The 12,143-nt window shown below is 43.9% G+C and overlaps 1 protein-coding gene across 6 annotated transcripts in view; it reads right to left on the bottom strand.

The window, feature by feature from the left end:
• Nucleotides 1-12,143, bottom strand: part of Clec16a (C-type lectin domain containing 16A) — a 205,776-nt gene that overhangs the window by 121,997 nt on the left and 71,636 nt on the right. The gene's annotated exons all lie outside the window — the stretch shown is intronic.

The following is a 12,143-nucleotide window of genomic DNA, read 5'->3' on the forward strand; positions in this document are numbered from 1 at the left end:
ACACACACACACACACACACACACACACACACACACACACACACACATTTATTTCCTATTGCTATTTGTGACTAGGACATCAACTTGGTATGAAAATTAACAGTAGCTATGAAAGCCAGATAGAACAGTGTTCTCACATTCTAGCTAATGACTACTGACAGAACTAACTGTGGCCCAAGGCCTACTCTGTCTTTATAAGAAACAAGCGCTGGCAGCCACTTAACACTGCTGAGAATGGCTGTAATGGAAATTTTGGTTTCTTTAAGAACTCAGTTATATTATGTATAAATGTTTTTGTTTTAATCCCAAGTGTGGGGATTTTAGTTGGGCTATAGTTTGTCCATACCTGTTAATTTTCTCCTGTAGAGTGTGGCTTTTGCCAGCTGTTAATGGCCTACCTCGTACCTCATGTGGCATGGAGAGGGGCATGGTCTAGGACTCTGAGGATATAAATTTGAGAGCCCAGAAAGAGGAGGTATAGTGTAGCATGCAGTGTTAGAGTGTGGTGTGTAGCAGTTTGAAGAGACCAGAGATGGATGGTGTAGTGGTTTGGAGAAGACAGATGGAAAGAGACACTTCAGGGCACAGAGGCTTGGAGGCTGCTGGCTGTGTTTGCTGTTGATGGAGATTGCAATGACCCCCAAAGACCCATCAACCCTAAACAGCCAGGAGAAGTAAAAGGGTATGTGCCCCCTCTCCCCACTAACCTCTCTCCTACGTAAGGTTGGGAGGTTGCAAGAGAGGTGGAGGCCTAATTACCCAAAATAAAATAGAGTTTAAAAACAAGCACTACAAATGGCCCACGTGCTAATGGTGGCACCTCTGACAGGTGAGGCAAAAGTAGAAAGGAAGTAGCTTTCCCCACAGAGCAAGTCATTGCTGTTCTCTGTGTGTCACGTAAGGGCAGCCATGTACTGGGCACTTTTTCCCTCTTGCAGACACAGACCCACGGAAACAGAGATGAGACATATGAGGCCCCAACAATCATAGCCTTAAACTCGCCCTGGTAAACACAAAGAGCTAAGTGAGGCAGATGACAGCCCTGCTCCTGAAGAGTAGATTAGCAAAGAGAGAATTCAACCATTAGCCTGGGCAGCTGCACAAATAATAAAACTCATAAAATGTATCTAGCACTAAGACACAAAGAAATGTTTTCTAAAATGAATAGTATTTAATAAAAGGATGGGGTGGAGGTGGGATAAGGAAAGGGAATCGGCAGCTCTGTAGTCATAGGCCATGATACCATGATATTATTTTTCCTAAAGAAGTGCCAGGAGCCAGGATGGCATGAAGACCTGCTAGTGCTGCCACAATAATTCTGGCCTGAGGCAGGACTCTGCCAACTCCTGTCCTCTCATCTGACACAGTGCTTGAGAAATACTTGAAATAAACATAGCGCTTGACCCAAGCATGGAATCCACTATGGCTTGTTTGCCTGAAACACGGCTTTTCCTGTTGGAGGAGGTGACATTTCTTAGAACTCTTGAAACATGGTCCCTTGAGTACCAGGTGTTGCTTCATCTAGAACCTTGACAAAATAGTGGAGGCAGCACTGCTGGATTCCCAAGGAAATCCTGCTTAGCACAGCACTGACGCCATAAAGCACTGTTGTGCTTTGTTGAAATGACTTGGGGAGGAAGGAATGGCCTGACTGCTAGTGTTCTATAGGGCTCTCTCATATCCACAGTGAGGCTTTGAAACTTAGCTTGCAGATTTTGCATGTTGATGCTACATGTTGGGCTTGGAAGAACTCTGGCTTATATGGCAAAAATGGCAACCCAATGTACTTGGCCTTTACTTGCCAGAGGTGTCAATCTTGTCCTCATGTCTCTCCTTCCATACATTTTGAAGGGTGGGACACACAGGACAGGCTGCTGCTCTGTGGCTCTGGGCAAAATCTGGTTATGCTTCCTCCCTAGGACACCTGCACTTTGACCATCCCATCAGCTTCTCTAGATGACAGAGGACAGCAAATGTAGGTAAGTTGGAGGCAGGGCTTGAGTTTTCATAGGGAGGCCCTGTGCTTCTTTTCTAGGATTGCTCTAGCCTTCCTTAGACTTTCTGGAAAATGCAAAATTTGTGGCAAAATCTTCTGGAAATAGGAAGAAACCCCTCTGAGGTCATTTTGTTCTTTCTTGGCTATATGCTAGAGGAGAGTCCCAGAGCCCTGAACCCCTCATTCTGGGCCACACTGCAGGTCGACTCCCCTGCCTTTGGTGAAGACATAAAGGATTTAGATGACTCCAAAGGTGGCTGAGATCCAGTTAGGGAGCTATGAAAGCTGCATTAATGGTGTACATTTCAGGGCTTAGCAACAGTCACCACTTTCAAAACTCCTGGGTGCTCTTGAGCTGGCTGTCTCACTGGCTGCAAAGGGTGAGAAGCAGGAGTAGTTTTGTCTTGATGATGCAACCCTTAGAACTCTGGCCTCATGACCTGTGACAGGGCTGCAAATATAGTGCCCTCCTGGGAAGGCACTATATTTGGGTAGTCAGTCACTGCTACTTCTTTCTGTGTACAGATGGGGATCTGTACTTGCATCCTGACTAATATGCTTCTATCTGGTATGTGCTGCAAAAGGGGAGACTAAGAAAACAAAAGGATTAGAAGAAAATCCACACTGCAGGAGGCACAAAGAAGGTATTCTTCTGGTAATACTCTTGAAGGTGGGCTGCGCAGTTGAGACACAGCTGGGAACCCTCTACAGTCTGGTGGGAAGGCAGTGGGGTGGGAAGAAGTAGCAGACATCACTGTGCTTCACTGTGCTCTGGGTAGCCTCCATCCCCCAGGCCACTCAAAGTAAACTCTGTGCCTGGCTTTCTTTCCAGCTCTGGGTGCATTGCACAGGTTTCAGGAAGACGCGGCAGAGTAGGTTCCACTCCATGCAACACTAAAACCTCTTTTAAGATCTTGATTCTTTCCAGTAAATTCCTTCTGAGTCAGGTGCCTTGTTGCTTCTCCTGCAGCCTCTAAGACCTGTTCCTTTGAACCTCTCTAATCTGGCTCCAGTTCTCAAGGTGTGTGCAACAATACAAAATATCACACACTACCATCACCCTGAAAAAAGTTAGAAATGTCAATCAAGTGTTTCTCAAGAGGGTCTCATTATGCATCAAGACCTGACTCTCCAACCAACCAACCAACCAACCAACCAACCAACCAACCAACCAACCCCAACCAACCAACCAACCAACCAACCAACCAACCAAAAGCTCAAGTTCTACAGGCAAAGATGGTGTTTTCTAGAGAAATGGTATGAACCTGTTGTAAAGACTTTTCCTAGTACCTGCAAGGTCCTGGCTTCACCCCCAGAACAGGAAAGATAAATGAATAGAAAAGTAAGTCTTCCTAACGTAAGCTCAAAGAAGAAGCCTGTCCAAGGCACAAAGAAGTAGAAAAAGCCCAGTGTAAACTCCATCTTCGGAATCTCTGCCATACACTACAAGATCCCTGCTTGTCAGTTCTTTCTTCCACCTGCCCAAAACATGTGTGCTCTCAACACAAAGGCCACTGGATTAGATCTTAATGAGGTTAACTTTTTTTCGTTTTTGAAAAGGGTCTCACATATAGCCTCAGACTAAGCTACAACTCTATGTAGCTCAGGCTGCCCTCGCTCCACCATCTGAGGCATGGTAGGGATTAAAGATATGTCCACCACACTCAATGAATTAACTCATTTGATTATTTAAAATTATAAATTATATTCATTTATAGGGCATAGGTGTGGTGGTCAGAGGACAACCTATGAAAGTTGGCTCTCTCCCGCCACTGTGGTGGTCCCGAGGATCAAACACGGGTTGTGGATCTTGGTAGTAAGTACTTCTACTTTCTGAGTCAACTCACCAGACATCAATCAATCAATCAATCATTTAATTAATTGTAATCAATTCTGGCCCACTACAAACAATATAAACCAAACCCAAACCAAACTGAACCAAAAGAAACAACAAACGACAAAATGCTACAAAATGAAAACTAAACAAAAGAAAGTTACCATAGAAGCAGCTGTCAGAAACAAGATCCTAAGCAGTTGGTTAGGTGAGGACAACTCAACCACAGGCCAGGAGACAGAAGGCCTGGATTCCATTTTATTTTCTGTGACAAGCAATGCATCATCACTACCAACATTCTTTGGAAGTCAGTGTATGGAGAAGCATTTGATTTGTGTTTTTTAGCTACCCAACTGAAACAAATGACTACCTGACCATGCTGAAGAAATAAGGCCCATGATGGCTCACCTTCACAGTCCACTTGACTAGATTTGGAATTACACAGGGGACACGGATATGGACATATCTGGGAGGGGTTTCCACCGAGGGTTAACAGAGGAGGGGACCCACCTCGGATGTATCACTGTTCTTCCTGACTGAGGACACGATATCACTAGCTTCATGCTCCAGCCACAATGGACTGCATCCCTTCTGAAACATGACCCAAAGCCATTCTTCCTTCCCTTTCACTGTTTTGTCAATGCCACACATGACAGGAACATGTAAAATCTCAGAGAGCACACAGATGTGACCTACACATGTACCATGGTTTTCAGTTACAGAAAGGCAGGCTCTGTGGCAAATGAACCACAGCTTCTTTGCCAGGCATCCCCTCTTTCTGAAATGAGCCTCTGGAATAATATTTTGTCCTATTTGCTTAGGTCCAAAGTGTCTTGAGACAATTTCCAAAGAAACCCTTATATACAGCATACATAGCAAGAGATGTGCTTTCTCATTCCTTTCCTGCCAACAGTTAGGATAGAGCTGGGGCTAGAGAGAGTCTATACAGGTATACAGATGTGTCACTTCCATTAACTGATTCAAAGAACCCAGAGGAGCTAGTGACCAGGCTTCCCTCCCAATTCTCTAGATTCTTCCTTCTTAGCTGCAGTGCACACTCAACTCAAAGGTGTGCAAATTACATAAAGGAAACAGATGGAGACTGAAGACTAGATGGAGCAGGCGAAAATATCCTCTCTTTTTTTTTTTTTTTTTTTGTTTCTTGTAACCACCAGGTTTTTGCTGGCTGTAGTCTCCTAGGCATTGCCAATGGTGGCAAACTTTTGATCAACTATTCTGAGAGCTAAGCAGACTGTTAAGTCCACTTCCAATGTACTTCCTATTCTGAGCTTATGTCATCTGAGATCTGTGTGGTGTTTGCCCATTCTCATCTGCAGAACTTTGTCACTCTCGTTTCAGCTTTCCTATACCTCTTGGTGGTGTTCCAGGAACTTCTCAGCAAAACAAAGCCCAAAGTGTCTCCTGGGTAAACAGTGGGGGATGGAGAGGACAGTGAATGAACTGGAGAAGCCGAGGAATACAGAGCTGTCAACACACAGCCTCCACTCAGACCTGACCAAAGGCAAAGGCTATGTTTTTTATTAAAGATACTAACCAGAATTTATTATGTGGCCCGGCTAAATCATGACACCGCCTTCCTTCATCAGGCAACCCTTCCCACTATGGGCTGCTCATTTCTGCGCAGTATCTCATCTATTAGCATTTACTGGAAGGCCTGTGCTCACATTTGGTTTCTATTAACAAGGCTTTTAGGCTGAAATTGTCTTATAAGAGGAAAAAGTATCTACTAAGAGGAGAGTATCTTATTTGGGGCCTGCTTCAGGGGAAGGACATAGAAAAGAGAAGCTGGAATCAAGTGTACCTAACCAGAAAGCCAGCTAATCAAACAGCTTCCACTCAAAGACACCAAGGGTAGGCCCTGTGCCCAGCAGCCCGGGTGGCACACCCAGTGCAGCAGCCTCTCCATCAGCAGCTTCCCTAAGGAGATGGTTTCTGGGTATCACACTAGAGCCTTTTCATTTTCTTTAATTTGCCTGTTTAAATGGTCCAATTTCACTAGTTCTGAATACCATTTGTCACAGAGAAACAGGAGTCAGGAATTTGGTCATCACCTAGATAGCTCCCTCATCAAAAGGAAGACCCTGTCCCCAGCCTTGAGCCTCTCCTGTCTTCCCTCAGTGACTGACCATTAGCACAAGAAACTTTAGTCAACTGTAGGAGTCACCACTGACTCACCCTCTTGCTGGACCCACACAATTCATTCACTTTGTTGTCTGGCATATCAGCATATCCAGCTCTGATTCCCAAGTCTGTCACAGACCTTCCAGCTCCATGTCAGCAGCCCACATTATCTCCACTGGTTCCTAATGAGTTGCTCAGCTTCTCTCTAGCTGCGCACTCCCCCACTCTGAATAATCTGCTCTCTACCCAGTAGAGGTTCCTCTGGAATCTTGCATCTAAGGATATTCTCTTTCTTTACTGCCCCCTTAGTTTTAAAATTATTTATTTTATGTGTATGTGCTGCATATATGTCTGTGTACCATATGCATAGCTAAGAGATGGTTGTGAGCCATGTGGGTGCCAGGAATCAAATCTGGGTCCTCTGGAAGAGCAGTCAGTGCTCTTAACTGCCAAGCCATCTCTCCAGCCTCCTTGAGGACAAATTTCTACCTCTAAATTCTCTAGGGGTTTCCTACCATACAAACCTGCAATCTCTCTGCATGCTTCCCTGGCCAGCCTCACTAGGCCTATGTCCCACTCTTAGAACATGTATGTACTTCTCTTCTGCAGGCTCTTTGCCTGGAACAGTCTGCTTCTTCCTTACAGAGCTAACTCTGTGGCACTCTTCTGGCTCTCTTTTAAGTTGTCCTGACCATTGGAGAAGCCTTCCCTGAGTGCACTGGCTAATCACTGGCTCTAGCTCCACCACTTCTTGTTCTACCCTCTCATTTCCTTCTTCCCTTCCCTGCCATCTTGATTTCTCTTTTTGTTCACTTGGATATGACTGGTCAGACTCATCTCAGTTCATTCAGCAGTACCTTGTGTGAGCATGTGTTAGGTTTCACCGATGCTTACTGTCTGTTGTCTCCCATGGCTTATGTCTTCTGGCTGGACTACTAGGCTCCCTCCTGAGGGATGCAGAGAAAGCACGAAACTTAATGGCTTAGCTGTCTTTCTAGAGCCACCATGGCTCATAAGAACACAGTGCTGGGTCACTGTGATTCCTCCTAGGATGGCTCCAGCCTAATGCCTACCCACCCTAGTGTATATGTGACCACTGACAGATTTGTTCCAGGCTCTGTGCATGCTGTGGCTTTGCCCTTTGTCAGCTTTTGTTTGGGGTACTTCTTCCTTGAACCGATGCTCTGAGAACAATCAGGAAGTCATCCCTGACTCCTGAAAGCAGGCTTTCACCTCCTGTGGGCATTCCTACTGCATGGATTCTGCCTAGGCCAGGGTCTTGGTTTGCCTAGTGTCTGTGCAAGAAACAATAAGCCAGTGCCAGGCTAAGTGCACTGTAATATGCTGGTTTCAACCACACCCTGAGAAAACTGTTTATGAACTTCTTTAAAATGTTTTTGTATTTATTTATTTTACTTTGTATATGGATATGTACATGTGCCTGATGGTCCCTTGGAACCTGAGTTATGAAATGTTGTGAGCCACCATGTATTAAACCTGGGTCTTCAAGGGCAACAAGTGGTCTTGATTGCTAAGCCACCTCTCTAACTCCCTCATGAACTTTTCGACACGGTCATTTAGACTAAGGAGATTTGAGATAAACTGGAACAGTAAGAACCAAGGCGAACACTGAAGAAGGCTGCACAGATTCGATAGCTCTGGTTCATATAAGCTCCAGAGCTTCCCACTGTGTGGCAGACAGTCTTGGCCCCTTTTGTGGTCTGCATTCCTGCCAGGGCCCATGCTAATGCTGTCCTCCCTGTCAGTCTGTGTCTCCTCCTGCTCCTGCCACTCTCACCAGTTCATAAAGACTGCCGTCACTCCAGGGCCACCTCTCACCATGTAGAATGACCACCTTCACTTACTATCTGCTTTCCTTAACAGAATTCAGGCTTCACAAAAGTACCTGGCTGGTCTGTCACTGTGCTTCTATACTGATTTGTCTGTTTGTTTGTTGTTATTTTTTGATGATGACCAAGCTCAAACCCAGGGCTTACACTTTCTTTCACTTGAACTACGTTCAACCACAGACCCCTATGTTAACTACAGTGTCTGACATCTAATATGCAGGATATACAGTCCTGACCTCAAGCTCACCATCCTTTTCCTATGCTTACAGAGAGCTGAGAACATAGGTAGACTCTACAACATCTGGCTATAAAACTTTCTTAAATGGCAAACATATACCTTTTGTATTAGCTATCCTATTCCTAGGTATTTCCTCAAAAGAAGAGGAAATCCATGTCCTCACAAAGACATACATGCAAACACTGAGAACAGCTTTGGCTGGAATATAAAAACCTAGAAACAATAGAAGACTTGAGCAGATGGATAGACAAATTAGAGCACATTCATATGATGGCATAGTATTAATAATAGTAAGAAATGAATGGACATGGTGTGATGGTTTGAATGAAAATGGTCCTCACAGGCTCACAGGGAGTGGTTCCATTAGGAGGTCTTGTTGGTGTAGGTATGGTCTTGCTGGAGGAAGTGTGTCACTAGGGGTGGGCTTTGAAGTTTAACATGCTCAAGCCAGGCCCAGTGTGGCTCTCTCTTCCTGCTGCCTTCCTATCTAGATACAGAACTCTCTCCAGCATCATGTCTGTGTGTGTGCCACCATGTTTCCTGCCAGCCCTAATTAAATGTTTTCCTTTATAAGAGCTGCTGTGGTCATGGTGTCTCTTCATAGCAATGCAAACCATAACTAAGACCCATGGCAATACGGATCTCAAAATAATTAAGCAGATTGAGAGGAGCCATAAAAAAAGAATATATACTGAATGATTCTGTTATATAAAATTTCAGAAAATGCAATACATTATAAATATAATAGGATATAAGAGGCAAGGAAAAATGTGAAGAAATTTGGGTGGGTGATGTCCATGGGCACTGTCATGAATTTAGTGAAGGTTTTATGAGTACTTTTATTTTATTTGTGAGTGCTCAGTCTATAAAGTTGTACACATTATTATGTATTGATGACACTTCAATAAGTCTGATGGTGACCCATACCAATACTAGCCCTTGGGAGGCTGAGGCAAGTTCAAGTTCTTGCCTATATAGGAAGACTCTGTTGACCATTTTTTAAAAATTACATTTTAATGAAAGTGTTAAGAAAAAAAAGAATTTGCCATGTATTTTGGCATATATAGATGGATTTATCCTCCTAATTCAAGAAACATAGAAAACAAGATCATATGTATAGCAAATGCTCAGCTGACCTTGAACAGGACAACAGGCTGCATGGTACATAGGAGACCAACCTCAGCAGATGGAGCAAAGGCAGTGGCAGAATCGCCAAGCCAGCTTCCTATCTGAGGTGTTCAGGCAGTGAACAAAAGGCCCTGTTTTACACAAAGTGGAAGGTGAGGACTATCCTCTGACCACCACACATGTACTGTGGTGTGAGTGCATCACACACACACACACACGCACCCCAATAATCTAAACTTCTATTTTCAAAAACCATAGAAGAAAAATTAAATCTGCAGGAAGTAACAGAATGTATGAAATAAATTTAATAACAGAAATCAGTGAAACAGAAAAAAACATCTTGAATATCAGTAAAATTGATAATCCTCTAAGCAAAGTGGTGAGAAAAAAAGATGATCCCAAATCATCAATATCACAAACTAGACAGAGGCCCAGACTAAAAGCCTACAGAAACTGCAAGATGTCAGAAGAGAGTTATGAACCAATTTATAGTAAGAAATTTGGCAGTTTAAATGAAACTAGAAATTCCTTGAAAGATGCAAATCACCAAAACTTACTCAAAAGAAAAAAGTATTCTAACATTTCCTTGGGGAAACCCAGTGTCTTAACTTTCCTTCAGCTGGGTGTGCTGGAGCACTCCTGTGATCCCAACACTTTGGAAACTAAGGCAGGGGGATTACAAGTCTGAGGCCAGCCAAGGCTACATAATTTTGATCTCAAAATTAAAAAAAAAAAAAAAATTCTCATAGAAAATAACTTGTCCACTGGAATCGGGGGCATTTCTGGGACAAGCTATAAATCTAGTGCAATGGAAACTTCCAGGAATCTATGGGGGTGACCCTAGTTAAGACTCCCATCAATGGGTAACATGGAGCCTGAACCAGCCATCTCCTTTAACCAGGTCGGAGGATTGGGACACCAACCCAGCCACAAAACCTTTGAACTACAATCTGTCCTTCCTGCCCGATGTGCTGTGGTAAAAGGTGGTGCAGAACTTGTGGGAGTGGGTCAACCAATGACTGTCCAGCTTGAGACCCATGCCACAAGAGGGATCCCATGTCTGACACTTCTTGTAGGGCCAGGAGCCAGAGGCTGGAAAGCTCAGTGACCTAGGATAAAACCAAACATGACTCGCAAAATAATAATAATAATAACAATAATGATGATAATAATAAAGTCAATGAAATGATTCCTAATGAGATTCTGCTATACTCATAGACTGGTGACTAACCCAATTGTCATCAGAGAGGCTTCCTCCAGGACCTGATGGAAACAGATGCAGAGACCCACAGCCAAACATTAGGTAGAGCTTTGGGAATCATGTGGAAGGAGAGGAAGGGTTGTAGGAGCCACACCAGAAAGGACACAAGAAAACCCACAGAATCAACTAACCAGGGTCCATAGGGGCTCACAGAGACTGAACCGCCAGCCAAAGAGCCTGCATGGGACTAACCTAGGCCTTCTTCATTTATGTTACAGTTGTGGAGATTGGTCTTCCTGTGGGACTCCTAACAGTGAGAGCAGGGGTTGTCTCTGACTCTGTTACCTGCTTTTGGGACCCTTTCCTCCTACTGGGTTACCTTGTCTAGACTTAATGAAAGAGGAGGTGCCTAGTCTTTTTGCAATTTGATATGTCCTGGCTGGTAGATATCTGTGGGAGGCCCACCCTTTTCTGAAGGGAAAAATGGATGGGAGTGGGATTGGGAAGAGGGGAAGTGGGGAGGGACTGGAAAGAAGAGGGAAGGGAAACTGCAGCAGGAACGTAAAAGAAAAATTAATTAATTAATTAATTAATTAAAAAAAAATCTTGTCCAGATAGCTTCACTGGTTCAAAGAACATTTAAAGAAGAAATGATGCTAGTTTTCTTTTTTCTGGTTTTTCAGAACAGGTTTCTCTTGTATAGTCTTAGCTGTCCTTTACTCACTCAGTAGACCAGGTTGGCCTCAAACTCAGATATCTGCCTGCCTCTATCCTCTAAATGCTGGGATTAAAGGTATATAGTGCCACTGCCTGGAAATGATGTTAGGATTTTTCGTTTTGTTTTGTTTGCTTGTTTGTTTTTAAAATCTCCCAAGAAACTAGGGAGGATGAATTACCTCCCAGCTTGTATGCTAAGGTACATAACTGCAGTGCATCCAGATAAGAGAACTGTTAGAAGTTTATAGATCAGTATCATTCATGAACACAGATGCAAAAATCCTTACCAGTGGGGATTGCAGGCCTAGCTCAGTTGGTAAAGTATTAATCTAACTCAGATAAGGCTTCAGCATTGCCTAAACCAGGAGTGAAAGCGCACACCTGTAATTTTAGCACCTTAGCAATCTTGGGAGAATCAGATGTTCAGGTCATTCTTAAACCACAAAGCGAATTCCAATTAGCCTGGGATGCATGAGATCTTGCCTCAAAATGAAAACAAAAACAAAAACCCACAAATCAAAAACAAAAACACAAAACAACAACAAACACCTTAAAAAACATATCATGTCAAATCCAGCAACGTCCATAAAATTTCATAGCAGGTAGCATTAACCCAGAGTCACCTAGGAGAACTGGAAATAACTTTGGAGAGGGTGATTTCTAGGAGAAACAAATTTAGTAGGTGATGATTTGGAAAAGAGCAAGAAAGACTACAAGTGACTATAAGAAGGTGCAGACTGCGTGGGAACAGGTGGAATGCCGGCACTAACTAGGGTGGCTACTGGGCTTCCAAAGAAGAGTCAGAAACACTAGTCCTAGGGCTGAGTCCTAGGGCTGAGACCTAGGGCCGAGTATGTGCTATGATGCCACCACCCCTAGCCAACACTGACCATTCCATAGTCAGGCACTACACCAAGCAGCCATCTTGGGACTGAGTAGGACCAAATCAAAGTCCTCAAGGGAAGGCTCACCAGTACTTATTGCTGAGGTGTCTACCAGCCCTTCCCAGTCCTTCCCTGGGCTTTCCATCAGTTTCC

Source organism: Psammomys obesus, unplaced genomic scaffold (assembly GCF_907164565.1).
Source record: "Psammomys obesus unplaced genomic scaffold, mPsaObe1.curated_primary_1811, whole genome shotgun sequence".
Classification (NCBI taxonomy): Eukaryota; Metazoa; Chordata; class Mammalia; order Rodentia; family Muridae; genus Psammomys; species Psammomys obesus.